We start from the raw sequence: 19,960 nt of genomic DNA, 5'->3' as shown, positions 1-19,960 counted from the left end.
TTATTTTTATTTTTATGGTTTTTTTGAGACGAAGTCTTACTCTCTCACCCAGGCTGGAGTGCAGTGGCATGATCTCAGCTCACTGCTACCTCGGCCTCTTGGGTTCAAGAGATTCTCCTGCCTCAGCCTCCCAAGAAGCTGGGACTACAGGCACGTGCCACCACACCTGGCTAATTTTTGTATTTTTAGTAGAGATGGGGTTTCACCATGTTGGCCAGGCTGGTGTTGAACTCCTGACCTCAAGTGATTTGCCCTCCTTGGCCTCCCAAAGTGGTGGGATTACAGGAATGAGCCACCATATCCGGCCTTAAAATTTTAGAATAGTGTTTGTATGACTCTTCACCTCTGAAATAAAATTTCAGTTTGAAGTACATCATATTCAAGCCAACTTAGAAACATTGTGAGAACACTATTTTCCACCATATTTCCTTTAACTAATTACTTTCATCACACTTGAAATTTCATCTAGTACTCTACATTTTGGCCTGCAAAATAAAATTTTTATACACTGGACCTAAAGGATTTCATCTATTTTTGCCAGAATAATTACAACTAGTATTATTCCAATTTATGGCTTTTCCTCTCCCCTTTATTATATACATCTGCATAAAAAACTACCTCATACTTAGTGACTTAAATCAAAAATACTTTCTTCACTCATAATACTGTGGGTTGTCTAAGCTGCCTCTGTTGTTTGCTAGGGATCTACTCAAGTTGTTGGCTGAAGACTGGATAGTCAAGGAAGGCCTCAGCTGGCAGTCTGGAGATTGGCCAGAGGGAAAGCAACAACTACAACTCGTGTGACCTATGTTAACCAGGTATACACAGAAAGTGGTGTTCTGGGAAAGTATACTTCAGCATAGCCCAGCTGACACTTTACAAAGTAGCATAATGCAACAAAGCCATTGAAATACCAGACAATGGGTCCGGTCATGGGGGCTCACGCCTGTAATCCCAGCACTTTGGAAGGCCAATGTGGGCAGATCACACGAGGTCAGGAGTTTGAGACCAGCCTGACCAACATGGAGAAACCCTGTCTCTACTAAAAATACAAAAATTAGCTGGGCATGGTGGCACATGCCTATAATCCCAGCTACTTGGGAGGCTGAGGCAGGAGAATCGCTTGAACCCAGGAGGCAGAGGTTGCAGTGAGCCGAGGTTGCAGTGAGCCTAGATCGTGCCTTGCACCATTGCACTCCAGCCTGTGCAACAAGAGCAAAACTCCGTCTCAAAAAAAGAAAGAAAGAAAGAAAAAAGAAATACCAGACAATGTTAAACATGCACATCCCAGCAATTAGAAATTTGGAGTCCTAACTCAAAAGGATCATGAATCCTAATTATTAAATGCAGACAAGTTTTATATACTGAGGGTGTAGCCTCTAAACTGAGGTTATAATCTGGTAGATGTTAGTGTTCTTTTCCATTAAGATCTGCCCTTATTATAAAAATTACTGTCACCTCCTTAAAATTTAGTAAAAATATGTTATCTGTGGATAAATGAATGGGCAAATGAGATCTAGAAGTACAGACAAAAGATGAGCTGAGAGAGAATGAGAAAATGGGAGGCCAAGGCAGGGAAATATAAAACATACTACTTACTTATTATCTGGATATGTTTTAATATGTAATATTATTTTTAATCTTAAAAGAAGGTGCTAAAATATCACACGTTATTTTTCTGCATAATCAAAATTTAAGCTCTTTACATTGGGTGTTTTCTCTGTCTTCTATTGACTCTAACCTGGCACATCTTGAAGGTTACCATGTTTGATTTCTTCACTTACATAAGTGTGGTGCCTTACACAGTGCCTGGTCCATATTAATGACATAACTCATGAACAAATAAACTCCTTTTTGAAGGTTTTTTTTTTTTTGAGAAAACATGGAATTCCTATATAGGAATGAGTGCAAGCAATAGCATTTGCAAAGGAAAAAACAATAAAAGGTTTTGGATAGTTTACAGTAAGAATTATATCCCCACTGGTTCTTGTCCATATCATTTTACTTTGTTAAATTATTTTCCTTTCTAGTAATTGTCATTTGACCATTGGCAGAAATGATTATAATTGAACAGCATCTTTTTATTACTACCTTTGTGTGAAAGGATTTTTGTTTCAGCTGACATAATAAGAGTATCAAGAGATTCATAAAATTTAAGCTCTCTAATTTTGAAACATAACAGGCAAATTACGTACTGTAAAAAAATAATATGGCTTGCCTTATTACAAAAGGTCTTTCAGAACTGAGAATCTGGCAGATTTATTTATGCATTGCTTTCAGGCATTCCTTAAATACCATCCTGAGACATGTCAATTAGATGACAAAAAAAAATCAGCTTCAAAATTGATAGACCCTGAGTACAATCAGAAACTAAACTAGGCCTCAATAGAATTGTTCCATTTAACATTCTGAAGATATGATATCATCTTTATCAAACTACAAAGGAATGAGCTTTTAAGTTAGACATCAAAACTTTTCCTGATTATAATATAAATTGACTTACAAAGCGATCATTACCTAAACATGTAATTCCTATAAGCATATATTGAGAGCAGGGTGTTTTGTTTGGTTTTCTTTTTCACTGTAAAAATTAAGCAAGACTATGATGGTTATAGAGTATTATTTTTACAAAATAAAAATTTTAGGCATTCCTATACCAGTGCAAGAAAAAAATTATACAGTGATTTGAATTTTTTTTTTCAGCGTAGAGCGAAGGGCATGGGATAAGCAAGAAAACGTATTTACATTGGGCCAAACCGTTAGTTGAATTAACACTAAATGATAATACTGAAAGTCTGTTACAGCCCAGAAATAATTCTCAGGTGAGTATTGTTATCCTTCATTTTAAAAGGAGGATGTTGAAGCCTCAAAAAGTCAATTAACTTATTTAAGAACACGCTAGCAAAAGTAGTAGGACCTGATATCAATTCTGTCTGATTTGAAAGCAAATTCCACTTCTACTGGTGAGGGAGCAATTGAGAAAAGAGTCTTAAAATTAATCGTGGCCAGTCTGGCATGTAGGGAGCTTGGAAGCGGCCGCTCCACTGCAAGTAAAAAGCTGACCTGAAACCAACAACTCTTCTTAGACCCATGAGAGAAGTGAGACCACAGGGCAAATGACTGACCCCAAAATTGGAGACACAGACAGGCAGATACAGAGACTCACAACTTAGTAGGGCAGAAACCCATCAACAGGAACTTCCGTGGAAATTAGTTCCAGGGTAGAAAAACCTGCACTGTGATGAACTGCTGGAGGCTCAGAGGGAACAACTCTTGAGAGTTAAAAATTCAATTCCAGGGAAACCTAGACATGGAGAACCTCACACTCTCGTGAGATTTACCTCCAGGAGCTCTACCAAGTCCTCACAGTGAAAACTGGAGAAAATACCTTTTGCTTCTAGCAGGGATACAGGAAAAGAAACCATTTTGAAATACACCAGAGCACTCTGTTCTTCAAAAAAAAAAGTCATCTCTTAGGAGAAACTATTTTACTGGAGCCTAACCTACCTTAGGTAAGTTAGGAAAAAACCCAACTCCAACCCCCTCCAGCCATCCTGTCCCATCTAGGGTCAGGGGACTGAGATGCCCCAGTGACGTTCATATTCCAGCTTCACAGGTTTATCAAAAGACTACGACATAATCATAGGACTATACAAACACTTGCCCTGCCCCAACACATTACCACCACAGTACTAAAGGCCTGTGTATTGCAGTTCCTTTTACTCACTACATACTCTTCGCCATTCAACAAAATATTACAAAGCATGCTAAAAAGCCAATCACAGTTTGAAGAGACTGAACAAGCATCAGAATAAGAGTCAGATACAGTAGGAGAAGTTGGAATTATCAGACTGGGAATTTAAAACAACTATATATTTTTTTTTTGAGACAGGGGCTTACTCTGTCATCTAGGCTGGAATGTAGAGGCATGACTAGGGATCATTGCAGCTTTTACCTCCTGGACTGAAGGGATCCCCTTGTCTTAGCTCCCCAAGTAGCTGGGACCACAGGTACACATCACCAAACCCAAATTTTTAAAATTTTAGTAGAGACAGGGTCTCACTTTCTTTCCTAGACTAATTTTGAACTCCTGGACTTGAGTGATCCATCCGCCTCAGCTTCCCAAAATGCTGAGCTTACAGATGTGAGCCAATGTGCCTGACCTAAAACAACTATAATTAATATGCTAAGGGATTTAATAGAAAAAGTAAGTAGACAATAAGCAAGAACTGATGAATAATGTAAGCAAAGAGATGGACATTCCAAGAAAGAATAAAAAAGAATTATAATCTCTACAATCTCTTTTATAGAGATTAAAAATACTATAAGAGAAATAGAGAATACCTTTGATTGGCTTGCTTGCTTGCTTGCTTATTTATTTTGAGACAGAGTCTCACTCTGTCGCCCAGGCTGGAGTGCAGTGGCATGATCTTGGCTCACTGCAACGTCTGCCTCCCGGTACAAGCGATTCTCCTGCCTCAGCCTCCCGAGTAGCTGGGATTACAGGCAGGGTGTCATTGTGTTAGCCAGGATTGTCTGGATTTCCTGACCTCGTGATCCACCTGCCTTGGCCTCCCAAAGTGCTGGGATTACAGGCAAGAGCCACCACACCTGGCCTTTGGTGGGCTTATTTACAGACTGCACACAGCTGGGAAAAGATGTCTAGGCTTGAGGAGCTCTGAAGAAAAAACCTCCAAAACTGAAAAGCCAAAAGAAAAATGTCTGAAAAAAAAAGAACAGAATATCTAAGAACTGTGGGACAACTACAAAAGGTGTAACATACGTGTAATGAAAATACAAGCAGAAGTAGAAACAGAGAAATGAACAGAATATATACGTGAAACAATAATGAGTGAGAATGTCCCCCAAATTAAGGTCAAACAGCAAACTACAAATACACAAATCTCGGAGAACACCAAGCAGGCTAAGGGAAGGAAGGAAGGAAGGGAGGGAAGGAAGGGAAGGAAAGAAAGAGAAAGAAAGACAAGAAAACTGCACCTAGGCATATCATTCTGAAACTATAGACCATCAAAGATAAAAAAAATCAACTTATTTATCAAGTAGGAAAGATAAGAATTACATCTTCTCAGAAACCATGCCAACAATAAGAGAGTAGACTGATTTGAAATGATGAAAGAAAATAACCTTATGTATTCTGTACTTTGAAAAATTATCATTAAAAAGTAAAGGAGAAACAGACTTTCTCAGGCAAACAAAAATTGAGGGAATTTGTCGCCAGTAACTTGCCCAGAAAGAAATGTTAAAAGAAATTTCTTCAGAGAAAGGGAGACTGACATAGATCAGAAATGTGGATTTACAGAAAGAAAGGAAGAACATTAGAGAAGTAATAAGGGTAAAATTAAAATTTATATTTTTCTCATTATTAATTGATTTAACAGATAACACTTGATTCAAAATATTTGCCACAATGTATTAGATTATGTATGCATATAGATATAAATACTTGTATCTTCTTATGTATAGTGAAAGGAATGACAGCAATGATACACAGGATGACAGGGAAGAATTAGGAATGTTTTGTTGTAAGATACTTCCACTATCTGTGAAGCAGTATAGTGTTATTTGAAAGTTAACTTTGATTAGTTTTCAACGTATATTGCAAATTATAGATAATCCACTGAGAAAAAGCATTACATATCGAGGAGGAAGAAATAACGCTGTTTTTGCAGATGATATGATTATTTAGGAAACCTGAGATAACTGACCAAAAAAAACCCTCCTGGAGTTAATAAACAATGATAGAAGGTTGCAAGACACAAAGTTAATATACAAAAGTCAATCACATTCCTATATACCAGCAATGAAAAAGTGAACTTTAAAATTAAATATACATTACCATTTACTTCAGCAGCTAAAAAATGAAATATTAAGGTAAAAATATTAAAAAACGGCCGGGCACAGCGGCTCACGCCTGTAATCCCAGCACTTTGGGAGGCCAAGGTGGGTGGATCACGAGGTCAGGAGATCGAGACCACCCTGGCTAACACGGTGAAACCCCATCTCTACTAAAAATACAAAAAATTAGCTGGGTGTGGTGGCAGGCGCCTGTAGTCCCAGCTACTCTGGAGGCTGAGGCAGGAGAATGGCGTGAACCCGGGAGGCGGAGCTTGCAGTGAGCCGAGATCGCGCTGCTGCACTCCAGACTGGGAGAGAGAGAGAGACTCCGTCTCAAAAAAAAAAAAAAAAAGTTCAACATCTATGAGGAAAACTATAAAACACTGATAAAAGATATCAAAAAAGAAATAAAGAGATACTTCATGTTCATAGATAGGAAGACTCAATATTGTCAAGATATCAGTTCTTCCCAGCTTAATCTACACATTCAACACAATCCTAATACAAATCTCAACAAATGATTTTGTGGATATTGACAAAATGTAAACCGTATGTACAGATGACTTCCTCAGGGATACAAGTATGGGAGTTAATAGAGAAGCCCGGTACTATGCACTAGGGGATACATACACTTAATGGGAGAAAGAAGGATTGGCACAGGAGAATCAAAACTTTCCCCAATACTTCCTGTTTAATACCACATTTAATATTTATAATTAACATTAAATGACTATATTCTTCATTTGCCTCATAATTTTTTCTAGTTGAACTGAATAATTCCTAAGACTTTCACATATGTGATAATATTGTACATAATAAACAAAAAGTTGTAATTGCCAGATACTTTGGTCATTATTAGCATGATCAAGTCAATTTTTCCTTTATTATCAGATCCAAAAACATGTGATTTCTTTTGTAAATGGAATCTCTAAGTTAATATATTTAGGATAAAATGTCTAATTGTTAACAAAGTACACACCAAAATGGAAGAATCTTTCCCCACATTCTGGAATAACTACTTCTCCAAAAGTTCCTTTGCAAAAACTCCTCTAAGGAGGAGGGTTTTCTAAACCAACAGTGGTCAATTATTTTTTCGAAATTCTTTCAACCACGCTCACCTGTGCTGTGCCTTTTAACCTCTGTTGCCATCTTCCTGTGGATTCCTAGGATCCGGTTTTCTTTCTAGGGCTTTGACCGGAAGCCTGGAATTGACCTCTGGGACAAAAATATGTCTCTGGGTGGGGGTTGCATTAACTCCTTATAAGCTAAATGCTAACTCCTTATAAGCCAAATGCTAAGGTGAAACTGTGGAACTGAGTCCTCCTCCAAAAAGGGAGAGGAAAGGATGTCTTGTGACACACCAGGTAACTGGTAGCTACAGTTATGCTTGCTAGGATTTGGGTGTATGGTGCTTGGCTTTGGTTAGTTCCCTTGGTCTTACTTTCCCAAAAAGGAAACCTTTGCATGATGGGCATCCCATTTATTCCCTGTTTATTCCATCATATGGAAGACTTTGCAGGATAACTGCTCAGAACTAAAATATTAATCCAGATTTCTACATTATCCATCCCTTTTGTTCTTTCTGAGCTGCAGCCAGAGATTCTTGGTAGGTTCACAGGAACAAGCAGGGTTAGTCTAAAATGCAGGCAAAAACTTAAAAACAACTAGTGGGTTTAGAATTTAATGACAACTATATAAGTTTTTAAACATAATTTCTCTCTCTCCAGTCCTCTATTTCGTTAAAAAACAAATGATCCTAGGACTGAGTTGTTTAATAGACTTTAGTCTTATACTTGACCTCATTACTTGCATAAAGTAGAGCAAGAATAATTATTTCTACATAAGCCTTTTGGATTGGCTTTGATGGAAATGTGTTCCACAAGGAATCACTGATAAGACCTTTTAAAGCTCAGCCCAGCCAAGGGTTTGCATCCTCAAATACCAGCGAGTTGGGTGATCCTCTCCTCCTAAGGCCCCAAGATAAACTTGGAGCTCCTGGACCTGTTAGAAAGTGACAGTCTTTACTGATGACAGTCAGGAACCCTGTTCAGGACTGTGTAGGAAAGGGTATGAGGCCAGTTTCCCCATTAACTTTAGTCTAGTTAAATAGACTAAAGTCTATTTAAACAACTCAGTCCTATGAGCTTTTATTGGCTCTATGAGTCGAGCTTGACTCCTTAAACGGAAGCATACCCTTCCAGTCAAAGCCTTGGTAAAATAACCACTTTCTCCAACGTGTCCTGCTGCAAAACAAAAATGGATTCTTACCGCACTGATGCAAACAACTATATTGCCATAAGAATAAGAATATTCACAGAGGCCAGGGGCGGTGGCTCACGCGCGTAATCCCAGCACTTTGGGAGGTGGCCAGATCACCTGAGGTCAGGAGTTTGAAACCAACCTGGTCAACATAGCAAAACCCTGTCTCTACTAAAAATACAAAAATTAGCTGGGCATGGCGGCGTGCGCTTGTAATCCCAGCTACCCAGGAGGCTGAGGCAGGAGAATCAGTGGAACCCAGGAGGCAGAAGCTACAGTGAGCAGAGATAGCGCCACTGTACTGCAGCCTGGGCGACAGAGCAAGACTCCATCTCAAAAAAAAGTAAAAAGAATACTCACAGATATTTTCCAAATTCTAGAAGAATGAGGCAGACAGAACAAACGTGCTCCAAATTTTGATCACATTAGTATATACCTTACTTAATTATTAAGGCTGTAATCAGTTCAAAATCAGTTTCCTTGACTCTGAAAAACAAAACACGGATCAGCGATATTCTAAGCAAGTCAGAAATGTTGCTTCAGCTTTCTGAGGTCAGTCCATTAGTTAATTCTTGTTTTGCTTGATATTCATGAGCATTTCAGCTCTTTATGTCCTATACATTTTCCTTTATTCCAATGTTACAGTCTCTAAAGTTATCAGAAGCCTGTATTTGAGAGCACCTGTTAAAAGTTCTACAGCTCATTATAAACCGTCTTTGAAAAGGATTAAAACAAGACGACAATTATCTGTGAATAGCATAATGTCCAGGGTAGTTACAGTTAGAAACACAATTGACAAAGAAGTTTGGTTATCTCTGTGGTCTACAATACCTTAACAACCCTAATTATTATTGATGGCATATACTTAGCCATTAGAATTTTATAAATCCCATACAATTTTGGAACATATATTAGCATTATTCACAAAAATATACCTAAAGAAGATTGAACATCATTTTGGCAATCTCATGTATCTAAACATGTCAATCCTGTTTACCTCTCTTTTCTGGACGCTTCACGGGCTCTCTGAAGTATGCGAAAAGCCAGGTGCCAGGGAAGACAATTTTGAAACTGAAGTTTGATTTTGGGAAGGCTGTCAAATATGTTCGAGGTTTAAAACACTTGATATTATGAAACAGAATTCCAGATTACCATGTTATTTATTTTGCCAAAACAATTACTCAGAAATTTTAAAGAAGCAAAAATCTTTTAAATCCCCTTCAAATTTAGTCAATATGTCCACACAAAGAACCTCTTCTGCAAGATTGATTTCCACAATTCTTCTACCACTTCTTTGAACCTTCAGCTTTTCCTGTCTAACTCAAAACAATCCTTTAACCCTAGGCCAAAGTTTACATTTCCATGCCTCCTTATAACCTTTTACTATAAAACACATTTTACTGTTCTTATACCCCTTGCATGTAAATCTATTTTCAGTAGTTTCAATTATAACTAGGAGTTGTAATAGTAATTTCTGCAAGTTTTAATTTTAAGGTAAAACTTGGTAAATTGCTTTAATTGTGTGCTAAGTGGAGCCAAGGTTTACCTTCTTAGTTAAGGGTGTGTTTTAGTTCATATGCCCCGGCGCCTTACCAATAGTGAAGCCAGAAGGTCAAATAGTTCTCAAAACCTAAAAAGCAGTTTGTAGCCTCAAAACACTTAGCCAACCTAGCATCTGACCTGCATTTTACCAAGTCTTTAGGGCTGTTTTTATTTCTCAAAGATTGAAGTCACAGTCACGTGAAATGAAAGGTACCATAGCTTTTAACTTCCCTTAACAAAATACTTGATCCCAGCGCTTTTCTTCCGGCCAAATTATTTAAAGCTCTTTTTAGAGCCATCGCACACAGTGCACACACATACAGGCAGAAGAAAACCCAGTCACTGGGTGAGGCCCTTTAAGAGACAGGGCTAGGAAAACATGCAGATATTGAACCTGAGAGGGCTCATCCCCTCAAGCAGGATTGCTAAACAAAGCCTTGCCACCAGAGTCACAAGCCATGCCCTCAGGGTGTAAAATAAGAGGGAGGCTTGATTTCACAACCACAACTTTGCAGAAAATATAAACAGTGCTAGTTGGGTCGGGGGTGAGGGGGTCTTGGCCTAGTAAAACAGCTTCTAGGCAGGGCGTGGTGGCTCACGCCTGTAATCCCAGCACTTTGGGAGGCTGAGGCGGGCAGATCACGAGGTCAGGAAATCGAGACCATTCTGGCTAATGCGGTGAAACCCAGTCTCTACTAAAAATACAAAAAAATTAGCCGTGGGGTGGTGGCATGTGCCTGTAGTCCCAGCTACTCAAGAGGCTGAGGCAGGAGAATCTCTTGAACCCGGGAGGCCGAGGTTGCAGTGAGCTGAGACGGCGCCACTGCACTCCAGCCTGGGGACAGAGCGAGACTCCATCTCAAAACAAAACAAAACAAAACAAAATCTTCTAGAAAGAAAATAAAATTTTAAAAGTTAACTTGCTGACAGGGTACAGAAGGGGAAAGAAAAGAAACAGTTTAAAAGTGCATGGGGAAGAACCTCTTATTGTTATGCAAGTGGTTCCTCCACCAGGAAGATAAGTTTAAGCTTACTGTCCGATAGAGTTAAACCCCTTGGCCATGGAAGGGGAAGGCTGGGGCAGCCTCCAGTAGCTGGGAACCAGCCAGCCACCTGTGCAGGACCCTTGGGGTCATGCGTCCCAGCCCCAGCAGCGAGTGGGGAACGGTGGGAGCCGCTGCTCACCGGTGGGTCCCCAAAAAGGAAGGAAAAGGCCATGAAAAGGCCCGGGAGCTACGGGGGTTGGGGGCATGGTTTCCCCCACCCTCTAAAGTCCGAGGATGAAAAGGCTTAGAAGCAACAGCGAGAAGTTTTGAGTCCCCATTTCACTCACCGCTTCTCCAGCCCCCATGTTGTGCGCCAAAAATGTTTCAGGACTTTTCCTTAGTTCAGCTAAAGACGGGGTTCTTTGTCCCACGTCCATGAAAATTTTGCCTCGCAGACAATTTGAATGGTAAGACAGGGTTTGATTGGGTGAAATGGAAGAAAAGGAGAAACAGGGAGTGTCAGTAGGCCAAAGTCCCTGCTAGAGTGCTTACCCACCATAGCTTGAATCCCAGGTTCCACGCAGGAAGAGGAGGGGCCAGCCTCCTCCCTGCTGCAAACCTGAGGCTCCACCTCAGTGGGCAGGGTGGTTAGAGTTTCCCCAGGGACCCCCTCCCACCTGGCTGTCTCATTACTAAGACATCTTGAACAAGGAATTTACTTTCTTCCAGCTTCAGTTTCATTGTCCAAAGAAATGAGGATAAATAATGTCTTCTTATAGGTTTATTATTAGAATTAAATTAAATGAGATGCTTGTGTAATGCTATCCCAATATCTAGCATACATTATTAAATATTACTACTTAAATATTTACTATATTTACATATTTAATATTTAATAATTGGTAACTATTACTATTTCTTAAATAAGTTCAATATATAGTTCTTACTTCCCAAATTGGATTTCAATGTAATTAAGAATAAAGTTTATATCTCTTACTTATTATTAACAATAATAGTCATCACTTATTGACTACTGACCACTTTATATGAAGTGTCTCATTAAAATTAGTAACAATCTTATGATGAAGTTATTGTGAACCCAGTGAACAGATGAAAAGGAAAATGTGACTTCGAAAGATTGAGGAATTTGCTCCAGGTAACAAGTTATTAAAAAAAAGGAAGTGGGCTGGGCATGGTGGCTCACGTCTGTAATCCCAGTACTTTGGGAGGCTGAGGAGGGTGGATCACCTGAAGTCAGAGTTCAAGACCAGCCTGACCAACATGGAGAAACCATGTCTTTACTAAAAATACAAAAATTAGCTGGGTGTGGTGGCATGCGCCTGTGGTCTCAGCTACTCGGGAGGCTGAGGCAGGAGAATCACTTGAACCTGGGAGGTGGAGGTTGCAGTGAACTGAGATCACGCCACCGCACTCCAGACTGGGTGACAGAGCAAGACTCCGTCTCAAAAAAAAAAAAAAAAAAAAAGGAACTGGGAATAAAGAATAAATTTTAAAGCCTGTGCAACTAATAGCAAAACATAAAACAAGCAGCAGAACATAACCTTAATTGTATATGGAGGTAGACATTCAGTAGATCTTTGAGAACCTGATCAAAACAATGTGAACCAACAAAATGTGACCTCTTCTGTTGAAGATAAAATAAGCAACGATTGGTTGTTAAAGAAGCAGCAGTAAGACTCTCAAAACTAACTAGTAGAATAAAACCAGAGTCCAGATTTCCAACTCCTATTCTGTCATCAAGAACAGTGACCTCAAGCAAAGCCAGTATCCTCATAGCCCTCCGTGATCTCAGCAGTAAGAGGAGCAGTAGAATGGCACAGTCATGTGGAGATGAATATGATGAAAATGATACGGTGTACATATATTTCATGCAGAGTAGTGAATGCCAATCAAATCATTGTGATACAAATTTAAAGAATAACTCATCAAAAGACATTTAGATTCATATGTAATAAAACCTTGCTTTGCTTAAAAAAAGAGAGATAGAGAAAGGGTATTAACAAATGAACTGTTGAAAGTTGAATTCTGAAGAAGAATAATTTAGGGAGGTATAAGAGGGTCTAGATCTCATAGAAGCCCCTTGGGCATTTCCCACGTTTTAGTTTGACAAGTCTTAAATGCGAAGATAGTATAACGTGGAGTACAAGAGCCAAAAAGCAAGAAAACTTGAACTATGATAAGGGGACCCAAGAACAATTAAATACAGAAATAAAGTGGTTGTGTGATATTTTCTTTGTAAACATATTTTGTTAACTTTTTCACAAAGTTTAGTTGTTTGCAAAGACTTCTTTAAATGTCAGTGTATATATGAATAACAAAGGAGAGAATGTAAAAAGAACACTAGAAATAGAAATAATTCCTATTAAAAGGTACATGTTTCTACTTTTCTGAGGGAATGATATTCCATCTACTTAATTGTGTGGATAGGCACATCCTTTTGAAGAGATGAAGAAATTGCTGTATCGTATCAAGTATAATTTTGACTTGTGTCTTGTCCTGACCAAAGAGAGAGAGAGAGAGAAAAAAAAAAAAAAAAACAAGGAGTGGGAAAAAGGAAATAGAAAGCCAATTATATGCTGATTTGCTAATGTTATTTTTCAGATTAAATGCCACTTCAAATTACAAAACCTCTGGTACTTGAAGCTGTCAGTTTTCTGAGCACTTTCTTGAGAAGTCTTGTCTTAGCAAAGAGAATGTTGAAAAACAGGGCCCCTCAGGGGGCCAAGGAAACTTTGACAGAGGTTTAACAGTCCTTGAAATTATATCCCCAAACCTTAGAGAGCCTGCTGATTCAGTGGGAAAGGACATAAACTGAGCAAGTTATAAATAAACTCTTTTATCAGAGGCGATGGTGTCATGGTGACTTCAAAGACCAAACCATGGATAGTAAGTTCTCTGATGTCCTGAAGACAGTAAGAACTTTATTATATTGGACAGGTCATTCTTGGACCTAAGCTGAAATTTGATAACAGTAGTGGGTTTTTTCCTCTATTTGTACAATTTTGAATTAATTTCTAGTCAATCAAGGTCACTAATGTGTATCATTAAATTTTAAAGTTACATGATAATGTATATTTTATGATATATCATTACTGTTTCTGTCTCACAAGAGTCAAGATTTTTCCAGTGTACAATATCATCTTACATAATACTCTCCATAGTAAAAATTTATTTTGGGTAGCAAGTTTTTGAAGAGGCACTGAATAGATTACCTCAAGTCTGTCCTGTATAACTTATAATCTACAATGTGCCTTTCTGTGTCCCATAGTAACCATGAAGGAAATAAGACAAATGTGGGGATCTTGCTAGTTAGATTGAGTTAGTGGATTCAATTCCTGTGCAGTGACTTTAGAGTCTAAGAGAAGAATGAAGATAAATGTAATAGTAGCCAAAAAATGTGTTATTGGAAAGATAAATACGGATAGTTATCCCTTGGTTAAGACAGATTTTTAAATGTTAGTGGGAAAATAACATTCAAAGAACTTTCTGAAAAATATTCAAAATACAATTTAAAAAGAACTTGTAGAAAAATTTGAAGTCCAGCTACCTCAAAATACACTGTGAGGGAATTAAGCAGTTCAACACACAGAAAATACGTCATGCTATACTGAAATTGCTAGCACATAAGCAATCAGATATGAGCTGTGGCCCTCGTGTATAAGTTTATAGACTTTATAAAAGTGATACCAATAACCACTTAAAACGTAAGACTTTAGGCTTTTGTATCTACTAACATGTATTAGAGAAGTAATAGGAATAAATTTATGATGACATGGCTATAACAAATATAGCAAAGATCTGTGTAGCATCTGCTTTGACTCTATTGCCAACTGGAGCCAAGTACATGGGTCTCACGAACACTTAGTGTGTGTGTGTGTGTGTGTGTGTGTGCATGTGCATTTGTTGCAAGGTAAACCTTGTAAGACGGATATTCAAAAGAAGTAAAAAATTGAGAATATTGTCATTGGCAAAGGAAAAGAAATAAGTTGAAGTCTTGCCAGCATCTGAGGAAACTAGCGGAAGGGGCTTCACTCCAAAGGATACAGAGCTTCTAGAGCAGAGGTGTTAGGATCATCTATGTCAGACAAAAAAGTAAAGGAAAATAAAGTAAAATAAGTAGAAAAGTTGCACCTGTGCCTTATACCAGGGAAGCCCTTAATTTAGGCATACGGAATGGTTAAATGTTGGGCATATACTCATTAATGCTGTCCTTTGCACATTTCTAGGAGATACACACACCTTCTGCTAAAACATATAAACGTCATGTCACAGCCCTCCACAGAAAAGCAGAATGGACAGAATAGCAACATTCACACAGAAAGCATGTGAGTTTTTAAAACATATTTGTTACTGCTTTAGTGTACTGAACGAAGCATGTAAGCCACTGTTCTCTGTAATTCCTTCATGGCTTTACAATGAAGCCAATGCTCTTTGTGGCTAACAAGATGGCAGGCCAAAATTTCCAAAGAGAAGACCCACAATGTAAGTAAATAAATGAATAAAATGGTGGCAAATGTGAAGTGATATGAAGGAAACTAAGCAAGAAGCAGAGGTAGAAAATAGCAGGGTTTAATCAATAAACTTCTTCCTAATTAAGTAATTCTTGGTCTGAGACCTTAGTGAGAAGGAGGGAAGGGGAGAAGGGGAAACAGTGCAAGGGAGGGGGGCGCAAATTCCAAGAGAAAACAAGAACGTTTACAAAGACTCTAAGGAAGAAGGATTGAGGAACAGAAAGACTTGTTTGGCTGGAGTAATTGAGCTTGGTGAGAGCAGCTCCAGACAACACAGGTTGGAGAACTGGATAGAGCCAGATGGGGAGAAGTGAGAATTGTATTCTAGCTGATAAAGCCATGGAAGGATTTCATGCAGAAAAATCCTGATGGAGTTTATATTGTAAGATCACGCTGATGCTCCACCAAAGAGAGCAAGCAGGGACACAAAGTCTGAGTTGCGAGTCACCTAGGGGCAAGAAGTGCTCCTTTGCCATTGCCCAGTTCTGGACCTTGTCTCCTCTCCCTTAGCCTCCTCACTTCCCAACCAGTCTCTTGTCTTTTACCCACTTAGATGATTCTACACATAAGGGCCAACTTGATCTTTCTAAGGATGGAAATTTCCTGATGTTCGGTTTTCTTTTGAGTAAAGTCAGTCATCAGCCTCACACAGAGTATCTCAAGGATATGACTGCAGCAGCCTAACTTACTAACATGGCTTGCCCAGGTGAATTCAGTTTAAGGTGCTAGTGATTTGGTGTCCCAATTCAGTGTTTGGTTTTATTAAATTTTATCATGAGAAGAAAGGGAAAGCAAGAATGAGAAATTTTCCATTTAATGATAACTTGTAAACAAATTTTAAGAAAAAAATGTTCTCTCTGATTTAATATTTAAATACTATATTTTCAATTTTTCGTTATTTCCAATTATCACAACTATAAAGATGAAGGTTGATAAATCCAGAGTCATGAGACAGATAGAAATGCATTGCTATAATTAAGAACTCTGTATTCTGGGACATTGCAAGATCATTTATTTCTAGGTAAATTCTCCCTCTACCTTCTAAAAATCTGAAGGCAACAGTGCTCACACCACCGCAGTATTGATGCTCACGTCTCATGTCCTTTACAATCACTCAAATTCAACATTAAGGATTTCAATCATTAGTACGTTTACTCATACCTAATAATCTAATGAAATTTTGAAATACTTCTGGAAAAATCAGTATGTGATCAAATAGAAACATTTTCTAAGATATCCTTGAGAAAGTGACTTACTTTTATTGAAATTATTTTTTGTGGTTATGTATGTAGGAGTGAAGTGTTTTCGTTGTCTGTGTTTAAAGGTCCTACTTTCTGCACCTAAGAGTCAGTGAGCTCTCACTCTTCCCCTCACTGGGAGCCTCTCTGATCCATCTGGAATAGAAGCCCTATCAGCCCCTCCTCTCTTCAACCCAGCTTGCTGAAGGCCTCATAATATCATCAGCAATCCCAGCTGTGGCTTTCTGAACAATACTTTCTTTTGTGGTAGTTGTCAACTCTGCTTACAGTAACCAAACAGAAAAAAAAAGAGTCCCAGATAATCTAGAAGTCTTCACTCTAAAGCAGCTCTCCTCAGCACCTGATAGACTACAGAGAAGTGGTCTACGCTGATCATTTTGAGTTGAAATAAAATGGATAAATTGTAATACCAATGTAAACAAGGTGATCTTAGGTGATATTCATGTATAAATAAGGCATTTACAGTCAAATTAAAACAAAATCAGGAGCACACAAATTTTCCTTTTGACCATAATTAAATCATCTCTTCTGAATATGTATATTGTATGCAGAGGGGGACCCTGAATTAATATTTTTAGTACATTCATTATATAGAAGGTGCTTTATATTTCCAGTTAACTTTAGTTCATACAGCACTATTTTAAAGTTATTTCTTTTTATAAACAAGGAGTAAGACTTAAATAAGAAATTAAAAGAGTTTGAAGCCAAGGCCTGTAGCATATTTTCACTTCTGTGTAGAATAAGAAAAGATTTCCAAAATCCTTCTCATTGATATTTTTGAATAAGTCAAAGGAAGAGAGTATTCTTTGTGCAATATTAATCTTCAATCTTTGTCATGGTATAAGCCCATCATACATTACAATATGCAAAAAAATGTATAAGAAGATAAGCTTGCAGACTGTCATAAATGGATCCAAACATCCTAGAAGTTAGGGTAAAATGATTCTCCTTTTACATTCAAGTAAACAAAAACATAAGCATTCAAATTCTTCCTTTTTAACTTTACTGTGATACGATTAATCCTGACTAAAGCACCTATTTAATTGACTTTAACATATCATAGGAAAAATGCCAGCTAATTACTAGGTAAATTTGAGGGACAACAAAATAAGCTTTGGTGGCTAGTTTTTTACTTTTTTAAAAAATTATTTATCCTCTGTGCCCATTTATTTAAGAGCTTAAGCACATTGAAGGATTAATGACTTAGTTATTCAATCATTGGTTAGTGGTTCCAGAAATAGATACTGCCCAATGAAAACCCATAGTACAACTTATTCATTATTATTTTTCTCTAAAATTAATTAAGAGTCTAATGAATAAGTTTCTGCTTTAATCTTTATTTTAGCAATGAAATACATATTTCTGAATTGCACATGTATTTCTATAAATAGTACTCACTATATGCAGATATATGTAAGAATCAATAGTAAAAGAATGAAATACCTGGTTTTGATTTTTAAAAAATAAGCACAAAGCCTTAAACTTACATTAAGTAGGGGAAAAAAAAATCCACTCCGGTATCCAGTGCTGGGTAGAATACTCCAGGCTCTACACAATACACTATTAATGGGGGACGAAAGGGAATAAATGGTGGAAATTTCAAGAAGATATCCTAATATTGACATCTATAAAACAAACAAATTCAAGCTTCCTAATCTTCTCAACATTAATTGAATCCTATTATTGCAATTGTTATATAGTTTATGTAATAACTAGAATTTAGGACAATGATACAAACCTAACAATTGTGAAATAAAAATTTTAGTTACTAGTTTGTGATAATTTCATTCCATTGTTGCCATGCGAACACCAGTGAGTCCTTAGGTATTTAGAATTATCTCCCCAGTGTTTTGCTGTGATTTTTGCAAACTAACAATGACAGTAGATTCAGAGTAGGTTTAACAGTCACTTTCTATAACAAATGACAAACAGATCCTCAAAGATCTCTTATATTAAAAATAAAAGGTTTCAACCACCTCAAATCCATTAGGACGACTACTATAAAAAAAAAAAACCACTGGAAAATAATAATGTTGATGAGGATGTAAAGAAATTGGAACCCTGAACCCTGTTAGTGGGAATATAAAATGATGTAGACACTTAGGAAAACAATATGGCAATTCTCCAAAAAAATGAAAATCAATTTACTATCTAATCAAGCAATTTCACTTCTGGATATATACCCAAAATAATTGAAAGTAGGGTCTCAAAGTGTTATTTATGTAGCTATGTTCATGGTATCATAATTCACGATAATCAAAAGGTAAAAACAACCCACATGTCCATCAATGTATGAATGTATACACAAAATGTGGCATACATATGCAATGGAATATTATTTAGTCTTACAAGGAAGGAAATTCTAACACAAGCTACATCATGGATGACCCTCAAGGATGTTATACTAAGTGAAATAAGCCAGTATAAATAATACATGATTCCATTTATATGAAACACCTAGAGTAGTGAAATTCATAGAAATGCAAAATAGAATGTTGGTTGTTAGGGGCTAGTGGGAGGAAGGAATGGAGAGTTGTTGTTTAATGAGTACAGAGTTTTAGTTCTGCAAAATGAAGAATTCTGCAAATAGAGAATAGTGATGGTTGTACAACAATAAGAATGTACTTAACACTGCTGATCTGTATACTTAAAAATGGACAAGATGGTAAATTTTGTATTAAATGTATTTTGCCACAATTAAACATAATAATAAATAGAAAATAACAGATTTCAAAATTCAGGACTACTTGCTATACCATGCATTGTACATCGTTATGGTTATCTTCAGGTTGCTAATAATAGTGAACATTCTTTGAGTGCTTTCTACGTTCATCAGTTACATACATCATCTTCTTTAGTTCTCACTCCAGAAATGGGTACTATTATTATCCCAAGTTACAGGTAGAGAAACTAAATGACAGAAAGGGGAGGTGCCTGCCCAAGCTCACACCCATTGATGGTGAAGAATAGATTTGCATCCAAGCCTATTGGCCTCCCAAACCCATACCACTAAGGAAATTCTGATTTACTCAGGTAATTGGGTCTTTTTTTTTTAAGTGTAGAAAGAAAAGTATACAGAGACATGCACTTTCCTTAATAAAATCATTTATACCAAATCTTCCATGAGAGGCTTCATGTATTCATTTGTTGATAAATGTATAAGAATTTTACTCAGTATTACTCATGATACTCACAAGTGAACATTTGGAAATGTAGGCCTTGCTGATCCAGTGCTGGGCTGGCAATCTGGTGGTCTGGGTAGTTGATATTTGTGCTTCTATTGCTGACATCACAGCTTTGGATATTTCTGAATCTTAAATTTTTCATTAGTAACGTGGGATACTTTCATCTTTCACCTACAGTATTGTGTATTGGAAAGTGCACTGCCGTCAGAATCAAAATACTTCATTTTAATTTTAATCGATATTAGTTATGTTACTTTGGAAATATCACTTCTTCAAGTCTTGCTTTGTTACTACAAATTGAGGGCTGTGTACAATCCTTTAAGGTGTATGTTCATAATGTT

At 37.4% G+C, this 19,960-nt stretch overlaps 2 long non-coding RNA genes across 5 annotated transcripts in view; one reads left to right on the top strand and one right to left on the bottom strand.

Moving 5' to 3' along the window:
* The window catches only part of LOC107975722 (uncharacterized), a 229,454-nt gene that overhangs the window by 73,243 nt on the left and 136,251 nt on the right, over positions 1–19,960 (bottom strand). The window lies entirely within an intron of this gene.
* The window catches only part of LOC107975723 (uncharacterized), a 29,981-nt gene that overhangs the window by 2,920 nt on the left and 7,101 nt on the right, over positions 1–19,960 (top strand). Inside the window, exons 2-5 of one of the 3 annotated variants that reach the window (XR_008548928.2) lie at positions 702–818; positions 14,891–14,989; positions 15,729–15,881; positions 16,500–16,826. This is a non-coding gene — a long non-coding RNA (uncharacterized LOC107975723). Of the gene's footprint in view, positions 1–701; positions 819–14,890; positions 14,990–15,728; positions 15,882–16,499; positions 16,827–19,960 lie in introns of those variants that run through there. The other 2 variants (XR_008548929.2, XR_010158803.1) reach the window with 2 other exon arrangements.

This window comes from Pan troglodytes, chromosome 6, assembly GCF_028858775.2.
Source record: "Pan troglodytes isolate AG18354 chromosome 6, NHGRI_mPanTro3-v2.0_pri, whole genome shotgun sequence".
In the NCBI taxonomy this organism is placed as follows: Eukaryota; Metazoa; Chordata; class Mammalia; order Primates; family Hominidae; genus Pan; species Pan troglodytes.
The sequence above is the reverse complement of the archived record's forward strand: the minus strand, read 5'-3'. Positions and strand labels throughout refer to the sequence as shown.